This window comes from Lates calcarifer, linkage group LG6, assembly GCF_001640805.2.
Source record: "Lates calcarifer isolate ASB-BC8 linkage group LG6, TLL_Latcal_v3, whole genome shotgun sequence".
In the NCBI taxonomy this organism is placed as follows: domain Eukaryota; kingdom Metazoa; phylum Chordata; class Actinopteri; family Centropomidae; genus Lates; species Lates calcarifer.
The window spans coordinates 5,096,040-5,114,066 of record NC_066838.1 but is presented as its reverse complement, the minus strand read 5'-3'; the positions used below and the strand labels follow the sequence as shown (position 1 = coordinate 5,114,066).

The following is an 18,027-nucleotide window of genomic DNA, read 5'->3' as shown; positions in this document are numbered from 1 at the left end:
AAATATCATCACCCTCGGTACATATTAACATTACATATCCACTATGTTGATGTGATCAACTCGTTTGTTCGTTTGGTGGGACAGCAGTGCCTCTGAATTACATTTTGTTTCAGCTCAATGTCATTGAGCTAGCTAGCTAGTTAATTCGCTAGCATTAGCTAATGCAATCTAATGTTAGCTAGGAAGCTAGCTAGGCTTGCTAGCTCTGCTCACTTTGTAGACCAGAGCACAGGGAGGGCTGTTCCGGTGGGTCAAGTGTAGCTAGCAAGCTAACAGTACTGAAGTTGACACATGTTTGCAGTGTCTGTGGTAAAATTAACTATTTGGTCAGAAGAGAAATGATGAGGCTGTGCGACGAAAATAATCATATTGATGTATATAATAATTATAGGCACTCAGATTATATTGTAGTTACTTATTTTATTTACTTGTTTCTTTTAGAAACTTGTAAAAATAATTGTTTAGAATAATGTATTTGTTCTCAGAGTTTGTACTCAAAGATGTTTTTCTGTTTGTAGGTTACACTGAATCACCAATCACCAATCACCAATCACCAATGCAGGAAATTACATGTCTGAAACTCAAATTTTCCAGAGAAAAAGTATATATATATATATATATATATATATATATATATATATATATATATATATATATATAAAGTACAAATGTACAGCTATAAACTTCACTTCCTCTATGCTTCTGGACCTCAGTTAAAAATTTACCCTGGCTACGGTCCTGCACACGAGAGTAGTGAGATGCATCATTTGCCCCAGTCTGATTAGCACTGTCTATTTACAGATGGAAGCATGACTGATGACAGTGCTTTCTTTTTAACTGCTTTAAAAAAGATTACAGTTATTGTCTGTTTAGCATTTACATTCATTATTCAGTCAGCTTTTCCCTAAAGAAAAAGTTGATGTTCAAAATCTCAAATTTAGCCCCAGCAGCCAGTGATATTTGTGAAGTAAAACTCAAGGTCAACACTGCTGTTAGAGATGATTTGTATAGTTTCAAGGGAACAGTGGACTTTATTGAACAGGCACACATCAGAGTGATGAACAGATATGTGTGCACAGACATGCACTTGCAGTTGTGCAAATAAATAAATAAAAAATACACATGCACATTTTTACATATACTACACGTAATACACTGACATGAAAGAAACACAAGAAAAAAAATCCATGTGAAACATACAAAAGAAGGTAAGGGCAAACACACAAGCACTCCCCCAGCAGGGGAGACATAAAACAGAGCAGTGCCACTCTGAATGCATTATATGATGACATGAGCAATCAGTCAAGCTGAATAGGAGCAGCCTTTTATCAAGAATATATCAAAGAAACCGATTCCAGTAAAACAACCTTTATCATGTCATTTATGAGCCTCTGTCAGACTACACAGAGAACCACAGCCTGTACCGGGTCCAATGCTGCCACCTATGCGCGTCATGGAGCAGTGCGTCTGGCGATCCTCTGTAACACAATTGCGCAGCCAGGGGGCGCACTCCTGTCGCTAACCCCTCTCTCTCTCTCTCTCTCTCTGTGTGTTTCTCTCTCTCTCTGTGTGTGTTTCTCTCTCTCTCTCTCTCTGTCTCTCTCTCTACCAGGGGATGCCGGAGTCTAACCGCAGCTCTCCTCTCATTCATGCTGAGCGCTGCTCTCCTGTGCGCACGGAACTGCAGAGCTGAGCTTTGGAACCGGTGCTGGTGCTGCTGTCTGACAAGCCCGCCGGGAATTGGAAATGTCTTCTGCTGCAACTCTTACATCCAAATAACATGCCAAACAGGACGAACGCAAAGGACGGTGTTATCAGTAAGTACAGCCAAACTTTTTGTGGTTGTTCACCATCTCTCAACTCGTTTTGGAGCTTCCTCCCCCCCCCCTCATCCGAAATGTTGGTGACATTCCTCTCCTTCGACCCTTCCTCTTTCCTCTCCTTGTCCTCCTCCATACCTTCCGCCGATGTCTCTCTCCCCTCATCGTCCTTAACAAGAGCGCACATGGACCAGTCCGTGCTGCAGGAGATAACAGGTTTTATGTTGTTGCATATTTGCGCTTCGAAACATCGCATGGCTTGTGTTGCGCACCCGTAGAGAAGCAGCCAGACGCACGCCGAGGTTGCGGAAGGACTATCTCCGAAATGACTGAACGTCGCCTCTGTTTTTTCTGGTGGAATTGGTCAAGTTGTAGTGAAGGTGAAGGATTGCTTTACTTCACTGGCAAGGAACTGCGGATTTGGGATGTAAAGTGGCAATAGGAATAGGCTGTTAGTGTGAGCTCCACGGGCTGTTTTATGTTTCACATGCCGACCTTTAATGTTTATATGGTACATTTCAGATCACAGGAGTATTATAGGAATGTTGTCGCATTATAATAGTGATGCCATTAGACTTCATAGTATTTTCTATTTGCCATAAACTCTCTGCTGAGCACCACAGGCACGCCACAGGCACACGAGCCCCTGTAAGAATATTACTGGAGTTTTGCATTTGTAGCTGCTGTGGTTTATTATGAGGACTCTTTGCTGAAAATGAGGAGTGATCCCAGTGTGCATATGAGCATCGTTGCATCTACCCACAAGACACGCAGTCAACTTGGAAACACACTTTGCGCCCACTGCGCGCGTGCATGTGGGTGTATATGATTATATGTATGCCAGGTCTTGTCTCGTGTCTGTGCATGTGTACAAGTTTGTGCGTGTATGCAGCAGTTTGTGCTGTTTTAGATGCAAAATGTAAATGTTGAATGTGTATCTAAGTGTATTTAGTATTTGGCCTGTGAGGACTTGAGGCTGAGTGCATGTGCAGATGTGTGTGTGTGTGTGTGTGTGTGTGTGTGTGTGCCCTTTACCCACCCACACATAAACACACAAACACACACACACAGCAGCATCATTTTGGAGTCACATCAACATGCTCTGACAGTTTTGTGTCACCTTATGAATTTTTGACTTGAAATGCGTAGGTGAGGCAGACGGGCTGATTTTGAGAGACTACGGGCGCCAAGCCACCGCTTTGGCTGCCAAGCACAGAGAAAAAAAAAATCTCTTTAGGTTGTATGTGTGTGTATATGAGGGAGAGAGAGTCCTCTCTGAACCTCTTCTCATCTCCTTCTCTCTCCCTTCTTATCTCACTTGGGGGTGAACTTGTGAGGATGAGTGTGTGTGAGAGAGAGATGATGTGGGAGCTATGGAGAAGATGCAAAGACATGTATCTTGAAGAAAGACTTCTCCCCCTCTCACTTAGTGTATGTCTGTGTGTCATGACATGCCTGTGCTGGGACGCGTTGATAAGGCAGAAACCCTGAACATCACCTCCACTTTGGGGCCGAAGCGTGACATTTAAAGTGACTGCATGCATGGTTATAGTGACATAATGACTGAGGAACATATTACTTCCTGTTATACCCGCAGACACGCAGTTTTAGCCCAAAATCACACTGATGACAGCAGTGCTGCATGTGCTTTGAGCTGCCTGTAACCTAATTACCTAGTTTATTCTTGGAGTCGTTTATTATTAATTTGTTCTTAGAGGAGATCATCCTTTCTTTCCGCTCTCTATGTATTCACCTTTCTATGTATTATAGACATAATGTGTGTGCTGTAACCAGTGTTCAGGCATATTTAACGAGACTTCTAAAATGTCACCTCCCATGTGACACGAGTGTCTGTGGTATTAAGTCACATATTTATGCAACCCGATTATACTTTATTGCATTTCTTAAAACCTCCAAAAGCTATGATTACACTCATTTATGTGGGGGCTGATACTGTGTTTATGGTGCTTGTTATTAATAATGATTGTAGTATCATGCAGTGCCTGAGGATACATCAGGTAATTTTTTCTGACATTTTATTATCTTGGATTAGCTTGTTATGTATCCATAATTTTATATGTTTTTTCCTGTCATTACTGGTATGTGAAGATGAACTGACGATTCAAACACTTCATAGTACTTTTTTTTTTTTTTTTTTACAAGGAGTGTTTGGGTGAACAGACTCATTCTATGTTCATCACTGTGAACTAAGTCTGTTCTTTGTGGAGCTTCCTTGACATTGAGTTTTATGAGCCACATTATAAGTGAGAGTGGACTCAGCAGGCTCACCACCTTGCCCAGCGGGAAACCATTGTGTTTGGGCGAAAGCACCGACTGCCACAGGGAGTGTGTGTGTGTGTGTGTGTGTGTGTGTGCGCATCTGTGTGTGGGAGGTCAGGTGGGGGTGGTGCTGGAGCTGTGTCTGTGCTCTCAGTCTTCAGTGGCTCAGACCCCAGCTGAGATGAGAGCCACAGACGATCGACAATGCACCCTGCAGTCCGTCTGCGTAGAGCAGCTACATATCTTAAGCGCTTGTAATAAATAAACCACGGAGGAGAGGTGGAAATAGGATGACAATAAAGCAGTTTGCTAAAGCTGTTAACTGTTTAAGTTAGAGAAACTCCTAGAGGAAGGACGTCCATAGGATGCAATGAACCTGGCATTTAACTGAGGGATTTTATTCAGAGCCTACATTTAAATGGTGTATGGGCAGCTCCAGTGGGAGCCAGAGTGCCAACCCAGCAGTGTTGGAGCCACACTCTTTCCCATTGAGCTGCAGATGACTAGACTACTAAGTAAGCTGATATCTGCAAAATATTAGTTTGAATCCCACTTACTGTACAACAACCATTTTTGGAAGACAGTTTGTCTGATATGCTCAGACCAGCATGTAGATGAAATTAATTATTTAGTTAGTTAATTAGTAACTAGACATTAGCAATTACAACCAAAAGTTGAGATGCAAGGTGATCTGTCTCTGTCTGTCTTTTTCAGTAAGTACAGATCAGTTTACTGGAGTAGTAACAGTCCACCATTTAAAGAGTATCCTCATTAAATGTAGGTCCAGGGAGATTGGAGAAAGAGCAGGATTCTGCTGGAGTCCAGGCACTTGTGGTAGCGGCATTAAGCCAGTGTGTAGAAAACCTCTCAGCTGAATGTGCCAGAACAATCTGAGGATCATGGTGGTGGTGTTTTGCTCATAGCAGGTCTAAAAGTCAGAATGTTGCAACAATTTTTAAAGAGCAGTGTCCAACAACCAACTGGCTGGAAAGAAAGATGATGGAAGAATTTATGAATGAGGGGACCACTGATAATATGAGAAAGCAGGATGATAGAGAAGAAATAGCTGTAATAATAGTAAGGATTTACATTTTATGATCAGAGGAGAGTCCAGGTAGCCTGTCTTGTTGATGTACAGGAGGACAATAGGAATATCCTTGATAATATACAAACGCATAATAATTACCTTGTTTTATGTAAAATAGAATATAATCCTGAAAATTTGAACTGTAATTAATATGAAAAGCTGACATTCAGGCTACAATTATGAAGCAATATCCAGTGACCAAGTATTTATATAATATGATTTATTCTCTTGTTGTATTGACTTGCATATGAGTAATTATGATACTATAGGAGATTGTCTTGTTCTTCTCTTTCTTGTCTGATCAGCCAGTGACAAAGTGTTTACAGCTCCCAATTTCTGTCAGAACATAACAAACAGAGGAAGAGAGGATGGGAGCAAAATAAAGAGAGAGATGGAGAGAGGCGACGAAGCTTTTAAGTTCCCAGCATCTTTTTGATGCCGCCTCCGCAGTGAAAGGCCACAGCAGATCAAACAGGGCAGGCAGATTGAAATAGTTTCTCTTATAAGGGGAAGAGACGATCCGATGCTGCACAGATGTGACAGGTAACCGCAAGACGGAGGTGGCAGCCACTTTTACACGCTGCCTGATTGAAAACACTTGCTTCCCAAGTTCAAAATAGGACTTGCAAGGAGCTTAATTGTTGTTAGCAACCGTGTTGGGGATTTTCAAGCAAGACGAGCGGCGTGTGGGTGGGTGGGGGAGTTATTTCCTATCCTAGTGTGAGCAAGGATAATTCTGCTGTTGTTTTGTCAGCAATTAAAAGAATTTCAGCAACCCATTTTCTTCGGCTGCTGCAGACCATACAGCTTGTGTTTGTTGTCCCAAATGGCTAATTTCTGCCTTTATGTTCTCTGCTGTCTGAACAGTTGAGGCAGGAAAGTAATCAGTGTGTGCGTGTGTGCATATCTGCTTGCAAGGGGGTATGTGCGTGCACGACCCATATCTTGATGTGTAGCGGAACAAAATCGCTGAACTTGTCTGTGTTTCCTGTCCTTCTGCAACATTACTCCAATCAGCATGTCCTCACTTTTCTCACGCACACAGGCACACACACACAGACTCGGACATCCTCCCTTTACCCTCCTTCTCTCCTTGTATATATTTAGTGCTGGGCCAAGGTCATAGTTAGAGTGCTTCGTTCTTGTTTTTTCCGTACATGGCTTTCAGATGAATATCTGTCTTCTGTTATCTGTACTGCTGGTTAAACTGTCCTGGTCCATGACGAGGTGTGGGAGGGAGGAGGGAAATGCTTAAAAGGAGCAAAAGGGGAAGGTGGACAGAGGTACTGCAAGACTGTGGCTCTGAAGCATCATACCCTGTGTACTAATTTGAAGAACAATGTCAGCTGTCATGTTCTGTTAACAACTCTCCGATTGGGCCTTAAAGCAAGAGGAAGGTTTTACCATATAAGCCAACCCCCCCCCCAAAAACCAGTCTATATACTACCAAATACTATATTGAATGGGTTTTCTGAGAAAGAAATATGTTTTTTCTGTCTTGTTCATCTGCAGTTTTCCCCAGGCAAGCCTATGTAAAGCTTGTTGAGGTAAAAAATTCTGTATTAAAATACGCTCCTTTACAGTCTCAGACAGAGGAAACTGTTTGACTGCTTTAAAGTCAATACTCAGAATTCACATATCATGATGTGTGATGAAAACAACCCAGATGACGTCTGGTGCTTAGCACCAAACGACACCAAGGGGACAAGCAAGGCCAAAGATACAACGTTCGCAAGTTCAGCTTTCTCCAGTGTTTATGAGGCAGCTTGAATTTCACTCTTCAGATCTGTCACTTCCTTTGGAGACAGAAGTGAACATGGCTGACACCAGAGTGGATCAGTAGAAATAGGAATGGGGGAATGGGGATGGGACTGACTTTTATGTTGCAGCTTGTTAAGATGTGCTACTATAAAAGTGTCTCTCTTGACACAGGGAAGCTAGAGAGAGAAAAAAAGGGGGATTTTTGGGGCACCAAAGTGAGGATGAGGAGGAATAACTAAAGTCTGTGAAGGTGAGAGGATGGTGAAAGTGGTAATATACATTGCACTCTGCTATCTCGTCTTACTGCTAAGGCTCACTGGAGGAGGGAGGGGAAGTGAGCGCATGAAAGAGGCTAAAGAAATTGGAATGTTGTAGAGGTTAAAAGGTCAAAGAGGAAGGAGGATAATGACATGTTGCATTTATGTCCAACTTTCAGGCAATTTTTAGGTAAACAGTTGTAAAGTTCAAAAATTCAAATGCAAATTAAAACCAAAAAGTGAGTTTCTTAAGTAAAGACCAGGTTATCAGGAAATAATCACAAGACAGTGCAGAATCTTTCAAACATTAAGAAATGTGTTTTTGTTTTTTGCTCTTCACTAATGTTAGCTGTTTATCATGCTTTCTGAAGCTGAACAAATGTGTTTGGTGCTACCATGTAATCTAATCTAATAAACAGTGACATATTTATTCGGACCTCTATTGAGTAGGATATAAGGGAATGAAGAAAAATAACCAGGAGAGAAAACAACAAAACATCAAGAGAGTAAAGCCATGGAGAAAACAACTGAGGCGAGGTTTCAAAAATGAGAAATAGAAGGAAATGAAAGAGGAAGAAAAAGGAGCTGGAAGCAGTGAGGCAAAGAGAGAATGACGGTATTCCTGACAATGTGATTCAGATGAGAGGACTCAGGGAAAGAGGAGGCGATGGATAGAAGCTAAGGCAATGAAGTTGAGGTTGTGCTCTTTAAATTCTGGTCTTTCTGGAAGTGATTAGGAATTCAAAGACGTGAGGAGAGAAAGGGGAGTTGGAAAGATGAGGTGAGGGGAAATATACAGAGTGACACTGGTGACTCAGGCTTTCCTGTCTGTGTCTATTTTGATGACAAACCTTAGAAAATAGTTTAAATAACTGATATCAGTCTGCTGATCTTAGTTGCTTTACTCTAGAGTTTTCCACTAGAGCATTGTAAGGTGCTGTCAACCAGGACCTTGCCAGTGTGGACTGTATAGGATATAAAGAGGTGTCCATCAGGTTTTGGAAACCACAACATGAAAAACTTCAAGTTTTCTGCTCAAGTGTGTTTGTAGAAACAATAAAGTTATTCAGTTAGCCAACTCACATGGACTAGAATAGTTATGTGTCCAGGCATCAGTGCCCCCAAAGACACCAAAGTCAGCTCAGCAGGGAGTCAGGAGTGACAATGATATCTTCCTGGCAAGGGGAGTGTAAACTCAAGAGTTTATAGGTGGATGCTGGGCTGGAGGTGTGGGATTTATGTAATACTATATGAATATCAGTAGCAGGTATTGTACAGTGGAATTTTTCCTTCACATACAGTCTTGGGTCCTCTCTAATGGTTTTCTATAATATGACTTATACCTGAGCAACTGTAAATTCTGAATTCAGATTGATTGGAAGGTGTGGGTTAACTTTTAGTAACTGAAGAGCTAAAGAGCATGGAGCTAAGGTTATTTGTAAGTAAGTAAGTAAAGTGTATTTGTGTAGCACTTTTCAAGACAGAGCAGTCACAAAGTGCTTTACAGTAGGAACATTTAAAATCACACCATAAAAACATAAATTTGTCTAACCACCAGCAACAACTGAGAACAACGCAAATCTAATTTTAAATGTGCATTATATCTGTGGGAATAAGAAATTCCACATCAACTAACAGTAGGCAGAGGAAAGAGGACTTAAACAGAGGACCTAAATAATCAAAGAGGATAAGTGACCAAAACTGCACAAAGAATAACGAGATGTGAAGAGAGAGAGAGAGGCATGCTGTATAATGTTACAGGAGAGAGGGAGAGAGAGAGAGGGAGAGTACTGTGTAACGTTATCTCCACTGGACAGACAGTTTTAATGATATGTATCTGAATACATTCCTATTTTCTGGATTATCAGGATTATAAAACTTGTGGTTGAGCCTTGTGAAGTACTTCGTGTTTAGCGAGATGTTCCCTGCCAACAACAGAAATTCGTGTCTATACTATATGATATTTGAAATAGGAAAGTGAGATCTTAATTTGTTGTATGTGTAAATTAACGGCTGATGATTTAAATTTGATTACATGTGGCGTTTTGTTGGCCATTATATAAGCAGAATAATACCCACTAACTCTTTTGTCAGCTATTGTGTGAGTGAAGTTTCCAAAGAAGCACTTTATTGTGCCAATTTCTGGCCATGAAATTGCAAGATAAAGTGCAGTTTGAGTCATTAGTATCGTACTATTATTAGTATCCTAAAAAAGACTATGAGTGTACTGTAACTTCACTTTCATAACAATGCCAAGTTTTGGCTTACTCAACTGTTTGGTTTCTCCTGCTGTGAAAAATATAACAATCCAGAGTTCAGTCATCCCTGATTTCTACTGTGAGGCCAAACAAAACTTGCCAGGAGTCCAGTCAATATTCATATCCCACAATTTCAACCAAAAAAAAAGAAGACCAATAAAGAAACAGACCAAAACAAACAAAAAACAGCATTTATGTGATTAGTGTTTCATCTTTCTGCCAACAGAAACAATTTGCCATCTGGGGAAAATATATGGTAAACAGACATTGTCATCGATCTTGTGTTTCAAACATTTTGAGAGGGATCCTGACAGGTCCCGCTTGGCCTCACAGTGAGGAAACTGCAGTGAAATGACAGGAATGACGGCGCAGAAATGCTGAGTCAGTGAGTACAATGACACTCCCCCAATCATCTTTCACACACAGCCACGCTCTCACACACGGAGGCTCATCTCATTTTGTTGAGTGCTTAGTCAATCACTAACCTGCATGTGTATGGGAGGGGCAACCATAAGGTTTTGTCTGTGTGTGTGTGTGTGTGTGTTGAGAAATAGGATCAGAGGACCATATGCGGTACGTCCTCTCATGTGTCTCTTGGCTCTGATCATGAGAAGTAAACTGAACATGTTCAGCATTTTGCTCGATGAGACCCAGCAGGTGTTTTTGCATCCTTAAGCAGCCTCCATGAGCACACAAAAATGTTGTCATTTGATCCCAATACTTTTATTGTTCAAACTGGGCAACAGCGCCGTCAATATGTCTGTGGGGAATTAAGCTTTTGGTGCAGATAGACCAGTAATGTTAGCCCAGCATCTCAAGTGGGCATTCATTTTGCTCTGACTTGTAGAAGGTGCTGCTCAACGGTAACTGGCTTTTGCTTTGTTACTTCTTGCTTTAGTTGAGAAATCAACTTTTTCTGCTCAGTTTAAGTCTCCTTGAGTGAGGTTCTGCCAATCCAGCCATGTTTCTCTTCCTACTTTTTGTCTTTGTATGTGATTCTGCCAGCTTTAAATTCCCCGGCATTCTGTTTGAAAGAAGGATACGGCTGATAAGACGCAGTAACGGTGTAGTGTTGATAGTAAATGTTTCCACTCCCCCACAAAGTAAACCACAGGGTCAAAAACATGTTGAAATCCATTTAAGGCACCTTGAGGTTTCCTGTTTGAAAACGGCGGAGCTCAGGCATCTCCTTGGCTGTTGAAATTGCCCTGCGTATCGCTACCTTTATAGGGTGGTGATGCATGGGAAACCATTTTAAAGCATTGCAGACGGGCAATTTAGCTTTTAACAGACGTGGGGGGTTGCAAATGGACCGAAATTGGAGAGAAAATGTTGAGTTTGGTGGAAGCAGCAGTGACACAACCACAGGAGAAGCTTTTGTCTAGTGAGATGAATTTACTCAATAACCTCTGCCTAATGGGGCTGTCTATTATTTTCTGTTTTTGTGCCTATCTCTATTTCTCTCTCTTTTTCCTTTCTCCACAGCTTAGGTATTGTGTGCTATTATTTTGTGTGCTATTCTCTTCCCGTCTCTTTATTCTCTGTTGGTCTCACTCTCTTATTCTTTCTGTCCTTCATTCAGGAAATCCACATGGCTTTGAAAAAGAGAGAAAATGAATTCTGCATATTTAAATTTAACCCCTTAAACAATGTGAAGTCCTTGTTATTCAAGGGGTTTTTTTTACCTTGCAACAGCAGGTGCCTTTATCCACTTTTTCATTTATCCAGATCAGAGTTACAGCTAACATTTTATCTCATTTCACACATTTAAAGTCAACATACTGTGGTTTGTGTTGGCATCAAAACATCTTAACTGATTATTTCCTGTAATATGTAAATCCGCACAGTGGCAACATCAACCCACATGTCATATCAGATTGATGTAGATTGTGGCATCAAGATACAGCAGAGTCCCATAGACTTTTCCATGTGGAGGTAAACAAGCTGCAAATATTTACATCTGACCTGTAAATCCATTCACCAACATTGTTGTGTATGTAAAAGTTTCTATTACCTGAGACCTATTGCAGTTTTAAAGGTGTTTTCATTAAGACTTGTCTCAGTCTTGACCTTTGTTCTTGACTGAGTACACTTGGCTTTCCAGCCAGACCAGTGCTGTGGCTCTGGGATAGTGTCAGCCGGTCTGTCTGCCAGGCAGCCGCACCACCACTTTAGTCCAGACTGAAATATCTCAACAAATTGCAGGTTGATTGCCATAAAATTTGGCACAGACATTCATGGTGCCCTCAAGGTGAATTTGGTGATCTCTTCACTTTTTATCTAGTCCCATAATCAGGTCAAAATTGTATGTTGTCCAAATACCAAATATGTACAAAACTAATAACATTCCCTCCAGCTGCAGTTGTATCTTGTGTTTAGTGTTCATTAGCTAATTGTAGAATACTAACACGATAAACTAAGATGATGAACGTAGTGAACATTATAGGCTGCTCCTCTGTTCTTAATATTCCTCAGAATCACCTGCACTGCTCTGCACTGTCACAAGTGCAGGTAATGGCTATTTTTTATGGTGTGTCTTGTGTGGAAATGTGTGGAAAGATATCATATTTTCATTTGCCTTTTTCCAATACAATTTAATCATGATTTCAGCAAATAATGCAACATGCTTATGTATTTTACATTTCCTGTCACAGTTCAAACTTTTCTAAATCCAAACAATTGTAATGATTAAAATTACATGACAGGTTAAAATTACATTACAAGTCAGACAAACTGTAAGACAACAATAAGAAGAATATTGAATAAACACTGTCTTTCTATTTTCTTCTGTTGAATCGACCTCACCTGCGCTTTCCAGCTACTGTGACTACTATTGTCTGTTCTATATGTCTGAAGTCTGCTACAGGTGTCAGAAGATGCAAGGCCCTCTTTTTCATGTTTCTCATTTTCCAACATAGTGTGTTTTATTCATTCATAAGATCAGACTGTGTTTGGTTTTCAGTTTGACCTTACATTAGATTCCAGATTGAACAGTCACACTTCAAAAAGTCAGATCAGTAAACGTAAGATACCCTGAACATGCTCAGTATCTATTGTGTTCGTACCATCCCTTCTTACTCTTCAGGATTCCATGTTCTTCTCTTTTCAGTCTCTTCATCTGCTTTTGCAGTGTAGGTGCCATGTATGACTGTTTTATTCCTAACTTCTTCTCTGTCTGACTAGTACTGTTGGTTTTAGAGATCTCAGCAGACTGACTAGAGGAGGCTTTGCTACAGGCAGCTCCTTCTCCCTAATGAGAGAAATGGAGCCATTCACTGCATACACACACTAATACACTGTGTGTGTGTGTGTGTGTGTGTGTGTGCGTGTGTGCATGTGTCTGTTCGCAGCAGCGTGTGTCTGTGTGTATGTGGTGAGAGTGTTTGAGTGTTTATGTATGTGGTTTTGTGAAATTGCTTGTGTGAAATATTATGTGTGTGTTTGAGTCAGCGTGTTTCTGTGTGTAGCTTTGGGGTTTGTTTTTGAGCAGTTATGTGTGTGTGTGTGTGTGTATGTGTATGTGTGTGTTTCATGTCTCGCCTCTCCACACACTGCTTCAAATTCTTTCCTCTTGTGAAACCAGGGAAACTGAACAGTTTATGGGGCTGTTGAACACAACATTTCATTTTCCCACTGTGTGCTGATGTAGTTGACTGGCTTCCCTGTGTACTGGGAGTTCAACTCCATGTTTCTTTCTTCTTCTGTAGTACTACATTAGAAACTCAGTTCATCTATACCTGCACCTGAGTGTGTCTTTGTGTGTTTAGGTTGTGTGATATGTTGCAATGTGTGTATAATGGATAGAGAGCCATGACTATTTAACTAGTACAGTATACCTGCAACTATGAATTATTTTCTATTTTCTGAATAATTGATTAATCATTTAATCTGATTGTGAAAAAAAAAAATTCTCATTAAGACCCAGTATTCAGTTATGATATTCTGTTGTTAACGTGGTCAAAAATGTATGTTTATATTGACAGTATATTGACACAATTTTTTCTTCCTTCTATCAATGAAAAACACTTATGTGTACGTTGTTATTGAGACAGATTTAAGGTTAACATTCAGATGAACATTTTATGATAAATATATTGTACAGTATGTTTTGAATAAACCTTAACATTTGATTAATAGGTTAGTTGATTGACAGAAAATTATATGGCAACTACATATTTTTGTAGTTGATTAATTGTTTAAATAATTTTTCAGGTGTGAGGATTTGCTGCTTGTCCTTTTTTAAATGTATGGTGAACAGGATATTTTAGGTTTTAGGGTTTTGACTATTGGTTCGACAAAATAAGAGGAAAAATTGATAATAGAAATAATCATTAGTTGTAGCCATAAAATTTACTGTCTAATTACTTTGTACAGTGAATGTAATTGAAACTAAAATGTATTAAGCTTTAGTTTACAAAAAAAAAGCAAAGGTAAATGTTTTCTTTCTGTCTGATTAAAATACATAGTTGGCATACTTTCCCATAATCTTAAAGAGGAAAAAAGCTGTAGTATGATTTGTAAATGAAATCTGTCACTGCCATGTCTACTTGTTACCATGTTACCACCCAGTATTGTGTGACTGTGTTGTATATCAGTGTGCTCTTTATGTATGAGCTCACTGTGTATGATGAGTCAATTCCACATGTCTGATGTTTTGCCACAGCTGCTTTGGGGATTACTCTTGAGGCTACAGAGAGAGAGAAAAAGGCATGAAAGAGAGAGTGTGAATTGACCATAAAGCTCTGCCACTCTGAAGGGATTAGAAGGGGTTAAACTGCGGGGTGTGATAAAGAGTGGCATTCTCTGTCACACACTTTGGCTGCTGCTGTGTTCGTGTGTGTGTGTCTGCATGTGTGTATGTGAGAGAGAAGGATGTACAATTTCCATGACCTACAAGAACCATATTGTCATGCGTGTAGATGTCTATGTCTGTGCACCTGGATATGTATACATGTATGTGTTTTTGAAGATGTGTGTGTGTGTCTGTATGCGCATATGTACATGTGTGTGTGTGAGTGACCTATAACTACCATGGGGCAGCCAGGCAGTTCCAGAGCTGAGCAGCAGGGGATTACTGATGGGTTTTTCTCTGCATGCTGATGCTCAGAACTGGAAAAAAAATGTTGCATGGAGAGAAATACAGAGTGGAAGGAGAGATGAGGAGGAGAGGGAGTGAGTATTTGTGAGTGTGTGGGAAAGCTGGCGAGACAAGACAGAGTGAGGAATTGCTGCTCGTGGTGCTGTTTAAGAGTGACTTAGTGGCTGTTTGGGTTGTAACATATTGCAGGAATACAGTGCAGAGCCTCAGTTCATCATCACAACCCAAAACACTGGTGCTGTGACAGTGGAGTTTTATGTTACATGAGAAAAAAGATAAAATAGACTCCCTCTTATCATAAATTAAAGGCTTGGATATCTATTTTCTAGTGATGGAATAAGTTCACCTCTGCTAGTACTGACTGGGATACAGAGATTGCTATTCCAGATGAAGAATTTATTTTCTTCCTTCCAAAAAACTATGACAAAAGAGATATATTTTTTCATATGTTAGACTTTCTTGCAGCTTGCTATAAGTTGCCTTTTTAAACAAATTAGCGGTGATACCTTGTTTTGATTGCTATAAACAGTGGAAACAGATGGTAGCCTTTGTCTCAGGCAGTTAGAGCTGACACTTTCCAGAATTAAAACCACATTTCCCATAAAGCTGGTTCCTCTTTCTTTTGAAGGAAAATGTATGGTGCTGTGAATTAAGTCTTTTCTTCAGAGAGTGTTTTTACTCATTTGAAATGTTTATTTTAATGACATCATCAGTATTCATCAATTAATACCAGTGTTCACTGTTTTCATTTAATGATATTACAGGCCTTCGGCTCTAATTATTTCAATTGTGTTTAGTTCTTTTACGAATTTGACAATATTGAAACAAAACAAAAAACAAATCTTCACAAGTCACAATCTGGTAATCGGTAATGATGGTGGTAATTTATGGTTGAAAAATGACAAATGATTTTAGCAATAGCTATTCTGATAATCAGTGTTTTGTTGATCAACTAATCAGCTGATTGTTTCAGCCCTGTGTGCACTTTTAGATTAATTTTCTATACAACCGCCAACAGAAAATATGTTTTGTAGAAACACTAATAACAGGCTGAATTATGATCAAATGCAAAGTATTTTTATGAATGACTGAAATGCTACTTTTTTAATGGCAGAGGAATTGACAGTTGTTGGGGTAGATGGCGAGAGGCTAAATGTAAATAAACACCATGAACATTTCTGCTTATTAAACCAGGTTATTTTCCCTAACCTTAACCAAGTGCTGTGAACATTTTATGATTTGTCCAACTTCTGCAGATGTGAGCAGTTATATGGAATGGTAACACTTAATCCATATGAAAATGCTTCATGTACTTTAAGTGGTATTCTCTTTTCAAAGACATGATCTGTGTTGCTCTATGTTAGGGGGATTATTAAACACAAGCAACAAGCAGAACTTTGCAGCACTCTTTCAAATGGCTCTGAAACAGCCCACTTCCCCCATCCCCGTCCCTCCAGTTTTTGGCGGCTGTTTGGGTTCTGGAAATGATTACTGTGCCAGACAGACCAATCAGATAAAGCTGCTACAGCGGCTGCAGAGGGTTCATGGGTAGGGGTGAGAGGTTGCATTCCTTCCTCTCTGATTAGATCCACTCTTCACACTGTTGCACTGTAAACTGTCACAGCTGTGTGAGTGCACATCCACCAAAATCAGAACTTTGGCATCTTGCATTTTAATAATTGTTGCAATGAAATGTTTGGGTGATGGTATAGTGAATCACTGACACTGTACATTGTCATCGTTGTACAGCAGGAGACACCACTACATAAAAGAAAGAAAGATTTTGTCTGTTATCATGAACGAGACCCACCAGAAACTGGAGCCGTCGCCCATACTTACTCTTGAAATAGATTAAGACACAGACAAAGGGGCCTTTATTACAAATCAGATCCGGTTTAATCAGTGATGTCACCCTCATACATCTATATATCTGTCTGTGTTGATGACAAAAAAAATGGATTTGAGTTTGCTTTTTGTGCAGCTGTTGTTCTGAAATCCCTTTCGTACTGCCAAAGTGAGCCAAACCAAGCCATGCCAGGCTAAGCCTGAACATGGCTAATGGAGCCATGGATTTTTATGTGTTTGTCCTGGTTCAGCGTTTCTGGCACTTTGCTTCATGCTTGGAGTCCCAGTGCATTTTTTCCACATTTTGCAGGCTGGAAAAAGAGGCTACAGGGCCAGAGCAAGGGCTTTATACCCCTGCACAGACACACACACACAAACACACACGCAAAGAAACACATTTCCATTCAAGCCTACGCCCTAGGTTGACCTCTTCACATGCACACTTGCACATGCATTAATTCAGTGATCTCTTGTGTAAAACTCAGTGTTCTTGGTACGTTTTCCCATACAAAAAATGAGTATTAACTTTCACCTGGAAGTGCAATCAGAAATCAACACCGGTGCTTTCAGAGAGCAGCTGATAGTTGACATTTACGTGTTGATCATGTCTTTACATTTCTGGTTGATTGTTTACATGAAATGTGTGCCTGCTGGCAAAAGACTATGTCAGCTACAATGACACAGTGAAGAGGATTACTACTCAAATGCAACGAATATATCAGTTCTGTTCAAACATCTGGTTCTCTCTGAGAGTGTGAGTGAGCTGTAGAGCTGAGTGTTACCCCACTCCAGAGGTCCTTTAGGGAAATGAATGGGGCTGATATACTGAGAGGGCCAGCACAGCCAGATTAACAGATTTTTATCACTGTAAATGGAACTTGTTTTCACAATCTTTGGAGCTTTCCTTCTCATTTTCACACACAGAAACACACAGTCATCCAGCCATTATTAGTATGCATCACATGAACAGCCCCAGTGTTTCTCTCTTTTCACAGTCTCTCAGTGTTTAAGGAGAGATCTTTTTTTTTACAGATATTTCCGGTTTTGATGTGTTTGACCTTTTTGAGTCAAGGTCACAGATATCATGTCGTACAAACCAGATTTTTATTTCTTTTGATTCATGTTGGATATCTGGAATTATATCATCCTCAAGAATTAAAATTTACCTTAATTCATGATAATCTCTATTTACGGAATGATGTGTTTCATTTCTTTGTTCCTTTGTTCTTTTTTCTTTTTCTTTTTACAAAGACCTATTGTCTTGGTATTAAGAGTGCTTGGAGAAGCTGCTGAAACCCTCACACAGAGCTATGCTTCTTTATGTGGCCACACTTTCTGTGACATATCCCTGCTTCTACTGTTTCTGCTGTTTCTTCTGCTCTTTCTTCATGCTAAAAAACTGGCATGGCCACCTGACAGGACTGTGTTCAGGTGGAAATGGGGGCCATTCAACTAAGAAAAAAACAAAAAAACAAAAAGCAATTGAACGTGTTAATAGCTTACCAGTGCTCTGTGACAAAAATGTTCAAAAAGCTTATGGAGCCAAGCAAAAACAAATAAACAAGTTGGCCAATGCCAAGTTCTGGGGACTAAAAAGTGTATCATGAGTTGATTGAAAATG

At 40.1% G+C, this 18,027-nt stretch overlaps 1 protein-coding gene across 1 annotated transcript in view; it reads left to right on the top strand.

The window, feature by feature from the left end:
* The first annotated feature begins 1,567 nt into the window (after positions 1-1,567).
* The window catches only part of LOC108882663 (plexin-A1-like), a 244,460-nt gene continuing 228,000 nt past the window's right edge, over positions 1,568-18,027 (top strand). The window contains 1 exon segment of the mRNA XM_018675321.2: positions 1,568-1,817. The gene's annotated coding sequence lies outside the window, so the exon portion shown is untranslated.